Source organism: Bidens hawaiensis, unplaced genomic scaffold (assembly GCF_021521415.1).
Source record: "Bidens hawaiensis isolate Kalapana, Puna unplaced genomic scaffold, B.hawaiensis_p1.1 tig00020424_1, whole genome shotgun sequence".
Taxonomy (NCBI): Eukaryota; Viridiplantae; Streptophyta; class Magnoliopsida; order Asterales; family Asteraceae; genus Bidens; species Bidens hawaiensis.
In genome coordinates, this window is record NW_027493113.1 from 367,687 (window position 1) to 373,941 (window position 6,255).

The following is a 6,255-nucleotide window of genomic DNA, read 5'->3' on the forward strand; positions in this document are numbered from 1 at the left end:
TCCCGAGACATCGCCCTTCTTTGCCTGTCTATCTCGTAAAAGACCATTTGACTGAAACTATAACGCTTGTTATAGGTCAGTGCAGTCATGGCAGACTGCATGGTCGCACCCATACCATCTGTGCCCGCCTTCCTCCCCGACATGCACACGATCATAACGTGCATGAGGAAGCGCCACTGATCTAGAAGGAAACCCTTCCTCCTCTGGGTATCTCCTAATGGACCAGAGTAGCCCATTCGAAGAAACGCTCCATCACGAAAGGGAGCTACGAACTCTGTAGGATCGTCTCGTGTCTCTTCTCCAAATCGTAGCGCCACCCGGATCTGTTCAGAATTGAACTGAACTACTTGATTGTTCAACGTTGCTCTCATTACCGGGGGCTCCACACGGCAATCATATTCTACCGTCTGCCAGAAGTCTTCGATATTCGGCAGAGATATCGGCAGCGTGTTTGTGATCGCATGAAAGATCCTCGAGCGCAGGAGGAAAGTGATAATCTCGCGGTAGTCATCCACACCGCTCGCCTCCGGGTCAAGAGTGATGTACATATTGTGACCCGGGAAAAACTGTCTCTGATTTTCACCATCATCGCCTCCTGCACCACCAGCACCCGCTATCGCAGCCATATCTGCAACAAACTAACCAAGTTAGAATGACAAAAAGACATAGCACAAGTTCGCTTTGTTACCATGAGCGAAGTTGTGATAAACTCTGTATAGGCGAAATTAAAGTTGAGGCGAAGTTGGGAACAACTTCGCTTCAGCTTTAAGTTCGTCTAATTAATATAAGTAAAAAAGATCTAGGCGAAGTTAAAGTTAACTTCACCTCATCACAACATCACCTCAGGCGAATTTAAGTTCTGGGCGAAGTTACGGATAACTTCGCCTCAGGCGAACTTAAGCTTCGGGCGAAGTTACAGATAACTTCGCCTAAACCCTAACTTCGCCTGAATCTGAATCGGCGACAGTGAGATTCATGGAACAACGTGCAGTTGATGATTCGGCTAGTTTTAGACGATTAAGCACTCGTAAACACAAGTTTTAAGGACATGTTGACGATCATTATAGTGTTTAACACGTAAAAACACAAGTTAAGAGAATCGGTTTCAAAACCGATTGGTTCGAGGTTAATAACCGGGTCGAAACGACCCTTGATTTGTACTATATGAGAAAACAACATCTCGAACCTTTGATCGGTGTGAAAAACGGAATTAAAGAACACGTAATCGAGGTTAAATATCAAGTTCGCCGGAGATGGTGTAACTGTGGATATAAGTTCGCCGGAAATAAGTTCGCTGTGGATAAAGTTATGAACAGTTTGACCCTTAAAATCCTTTATATAGAGGCTCTGTTATACAGGCGAAGTTACGGATAACTTCGCCTAGGCGAAGTTATTCACAACTTCGCCTGTTCAATAACATCGCCTAAAATTTCAAAATTTAACCCTTAAAATTTTAACAGTTGTCAATTAAGTTATAAATTTTCCTTTAAGAGATAAATGACATGATCAATTCTAAGTAACCAGTTAAAAAATCATAAAACTATCTAAGTACAAAAACTTAAAAATACAAAGCATAAGGGATCAAATTTCAGTCTCGATAGGGACTGCTACGTTTTAGAAAATATCCGAACAGGAATCATACTAACTACGTGACTGTCACATAGATCCGTGTTTAGCTGTATTATGACATATAGAGACAGGTTGTAAGCAGGTAATATACTTAAGATGATTTTCATCGTTTCTGTGATACGAGTTAGGTTCAATTAATCCTTAAAATTTAAGTGGGCAACAACTCAGAAATATTGATGCCTCCTATCTATCCTCAAGGCGTATTTGGCTTTCTCCAAGTCACCCCGAATTGACTTTGACACATAGTGTCTGATTAAACATGTATGTACTCTTCTTCTGGTTCCCGTTCTTCTTCTTACTCTAAGATAGAGAAGTCTTGATTTTATCATCACTAATATGTTTCAATAACTTCAAATAATTTTTTTTTTTTTTTTTTTTTTTACGAACAACATAGACTTCAAAGTAGAAATTAACTGCAAGTCCCGAATCTGGATCACTGCAGTATCTTGAGACGCTATCTTCACGGGAATCAGAACACACATGGGCTCGTGTATGACTGGGTAATCGCTTTTCTGCCTATCATTCGAAAAGATATATATGAAGACACGCAAAACTCTTAAGGAGTTTCCACGTAAAATCAAGTAAAATTAGTTTGTATCACGTCTACTTTTACGCACCATAAAAAGTTACCATGACATACAATGATTGTTCTAAAGCCTTTTAAGCCTAATAACTTCACTAGTTAAGCACACAAAATTAGTATATCTATCATTTTCCAAGGTTGGATCAATTTTCCGTTTAACATTGCTAACGAACTTCTTACGAAGTAACAGACTTGAAAAGTAATTTCATTTCCCTCGGTAAAATTTAAACAAAAATCGCCCCGACCAAAACAAAGTCTTCAGGTAAACGGCTATCCCGAAGATCCAATGGATCAGCTGGACCGACCACATACTAGTATGTGTCCTTCTAACTAAGTATGATCGACTAATTTTAAGCGAAAGAAAGAAAAACTCATCATAAACCGCCCCGGTCACTATCAGCAATCTTGTTAATGGCTATCCTCAAAATCTACAAGTAGAAAATGAGGACCAAAACATATCCGAAGACAAGTCCTTCAAACTAATGTAACCGACATAATTTTAAGCGATTAGTGACTTTTTTTTTTTTTTTAATAAATAAACAAGAAAAACATGGTTACTCGGGATTGATCATCCCATTCAGTTCAATAAGGTTTTGAAATCTGGATTTTTCAAACGCTTTAGTGTATAAATCAGGGAAATTATCAAGCGTATCCACCTTTTCCAGAATTATCAGTTTCTTCTCAGCATAATCCCGTATGAAATGATGACGTATGTCAATGTGTTTAGTTTTACTATGTTTCACGGGATTGTTAGTTACTGAGATAGCAGCTGTGTTATCAATGCAAATCGGAGTAAGTAAGAAATTCAGACCATAGTCGCGCAGCTGTTGTTGTATCCAAAGAACCTGAGAGCAGCAGTTGGATGCTGCCATGTATTCTGCCTCACAGGTTGAGATTGCGACTGAAGTCTGCTTCTTGCATTGCCACGACACCAATCTGCCACCAAGAAACTGACAACCTCCAGTTGTTGACTTCCGACTCTGATTGCACCCTCCATAATCAGAGTCTGTGTAAGCGACCAGCTCCAAGTCACCTCCTCTCGGGTACCACAACCCCAGCTTCGGCTTGCCCTTGAGATACCGCAGTATCCTCTTTGCACCTTTCAAGTGAGATTCTTTTGGATTTGCCTGAAAACGTGCACAAAGACAAACAGCAAACATTATATCAGGCCTAGATGCAGTTAAGTACATTAAAGAACCTATTATCGCCCGATATTGAGTTGGGTCCACATCTGCATCACCGTCTACTTCAGCACCCAATTTGTGATTGACGCAGATTGGACTGTCATATGGAGAACTGTCCTCCATCTTGAAGCGCTTGAGCACATCATGAACATACTTCGTTTGATGAATGAACATCCCGTCCTTCCTCTGATCAACCTGCAATCCTAGAAAGAAAGTTAGTTCACCCATAGCACTCATTTCAAACCTTTTCTTCATGACGGCTTCAAACTCCTGACACATGGAGACTTTTGATGCAGCAAATATAATGTCGTCCACGTAGACTTGTACCAGCAGGATGTCGCTTCCATCTCTTTTGAAGAACAACGTGCTATCAATTTTCCCTCTTTCAAAACCATTCTCGAGCAAGTAATCCGATAAAGTTGCATACCAGGCACGAGGTGCCTGATGTAATCCATACAACGCCTTGCTCAACCTGTACACGTGATCTGGATAGTCTGGGTCAGGAAAACCCGGTGGTTGCTCAACATACACAACCTCATCAACTATCCCATTCAAAAACGCACTCTTTACATCTAGCTGAAACACCTTCATCTTTTCATGAGCAGCAAACGCCAAGAACAGTCTTATGGCTTCCAACCTAGCGATAGGAGCAAACACTTCGTTATAATCAATCCCCTCTTGTTGATTAAAACCTTTCACGACAAGCCTCGCCTTGTTCCTTATAATAATCCCCTTATCATCTCTCTTGCACTTGAACACCCATTTTGTGCCTATTGCATGCACATTCTTTGGTTTTTCAACCAAAGTCCAAACTTCCATCTTCTCGAATTGAGCCAACTCTTCTTGCATGGCCTCGACCCACGAGCTGTCCTTTAAAGCCATTTGATAATTCTTCGGTTCGATCTGGCTTATAAAGCAGGTATACAGGCATTCATCGATTATTCCTGTCTCCTTAATGCTTGTATAAACACATGTATGTTCATTCAAGCTATTTCTCGTTTGTACACCTGAGGACACATCACCAATCACATTATCCAGAGGGTGATCTTTATGAATTCTCGTGGTCGGAACAGAACCGACATGCAAATTATCTTCCAAATTAGAAGAGATCTCATCAATGGTTGTTTCATGCTGAGAGTGAAAAGGATTGATAAATTCTTCTTCAGTTGAGGCATCAGGGGTACCGATAGTGTTTGATGAGGAAGGTTGACATTTTTCAATCAGCTGTCTTTGCAATAAATTTTCTTCCTCATCGAGTATCATCTTCGTCGCAGCTCTTTCTTCTTCTTCAGAAATCTCCAAATCCGGAACGTTAAATGACTTAAAAAGCTTAACATAGTCGAAAAGCTCAGCAGGTCCATTGCTAGGTTTTGGCGGTTGGTAACTTGTGATGTCAGTGTTACACACCACCTCCACCTTGCAAGTCGAAGTATTGAAGACCCGTCTGTTGGGAGTACCAACAACATAACCGACTAATATTCCTTCATCGGCTACTTCTCCAAATTTCGAATTTGTCTTCAAGATCGAACAAGGAGACCCGAATGGTTCAAGACCACTCAAGTTGGGCTTCCTTCCATGCATAAGCTCGTAGCAAGTTTTACCAAGTCTCTTAACGGTTAACACTCTATTCAGAACATAGCAGGCTGTAGCAACTGCTTCAGCCCAGAACATCACAGGAAGCTTTGAATCTGCCAGCATAGTCCTGGCTCCTTCAATTAAAGTTCGGTTCTTCCTTTCAGCCACTCCATTCTGTTGTGGAGTATACGGAGCGCTGTATTGATGTTCAATTCCTTTCTGAAGACAGAAGATCTCCATTTCAAAGTTCTTGAACTCCGTACCATTGTCACTTCTGATGAACTTAACTGTTTTACTCATGACGTTCTCAACTTTAGTAATCAAACTCTTCACCATTTGAGCCGTCTCATCTTTCGATTTCAGAAAATATACCCACGAGTATCGCGAGTAGTCATCAGTGATCACCAAGCAGTAAGAAGTACCTCCTAGACTTTTTACATTCACTGGACCGAAAAGATCCATGTGAAGCAGTTCAAGAGTACTGGCAATTGAGTTGACCTTCTTGGTGAGATGGGATTTCTTGTGTTGCTTTCCCTTCTTGCATGCAATACATTTGTCTTCAAAGTTAAAACTTTTCAAGGGAACGCCCATCACAAGCCCATTTTTGACAATGTGGTTCATCTTCCGAAGATGAATGTGCCCCATTCTTCTGTGCCATAGTTCGGATTCTGATTCGCTTGCTTTTGTCATTAAACATGATTCTCCCAAGGCCATTTCAGTAGACCTCATATCCATCACATACGTATTTGTATCACGTGGAGCTGTCATCACTATCCACTCTTCTGGTATCTGAAAACCAGGCTTCAACACGATCGCCTCATTCTTCGTGAAGTGAACAGTATACTCCTTATCACAAATCTGCGACACACTCAGCAGATTGTGCTTCAGCTCTTCCACAAAATTCACATTCTCAAGTGTCATCTTCCCATTGGACACCGTTCCTTTTCCCGTAATTCTTCCTCCACTTTCACCAGCAAAACTAACTCTCGCACCCTGAACAGGTTTTAAGTCGTGTAACAAATATTTGTTACCCGTCATGTGCCGGGAACAGCCGCTATCTACAATCCAAAGACTGTGGGCAGCCCTATTCAACTGTTCCTGCACAATAAAGCAAATGATTAGAATCTAGGGACCCAAGACCAATTGGTCTTGGATCTATACATCCCGTACTTCTGCTTTCCAAAGTTAGCATTTGGATAATTCCTGTCAGTCCAATTAGGAAATCTCCTTGGAAATTGAGTGTGAGGCCTTCCAAACCTATGTGTATTGAAAGTATTATATCTT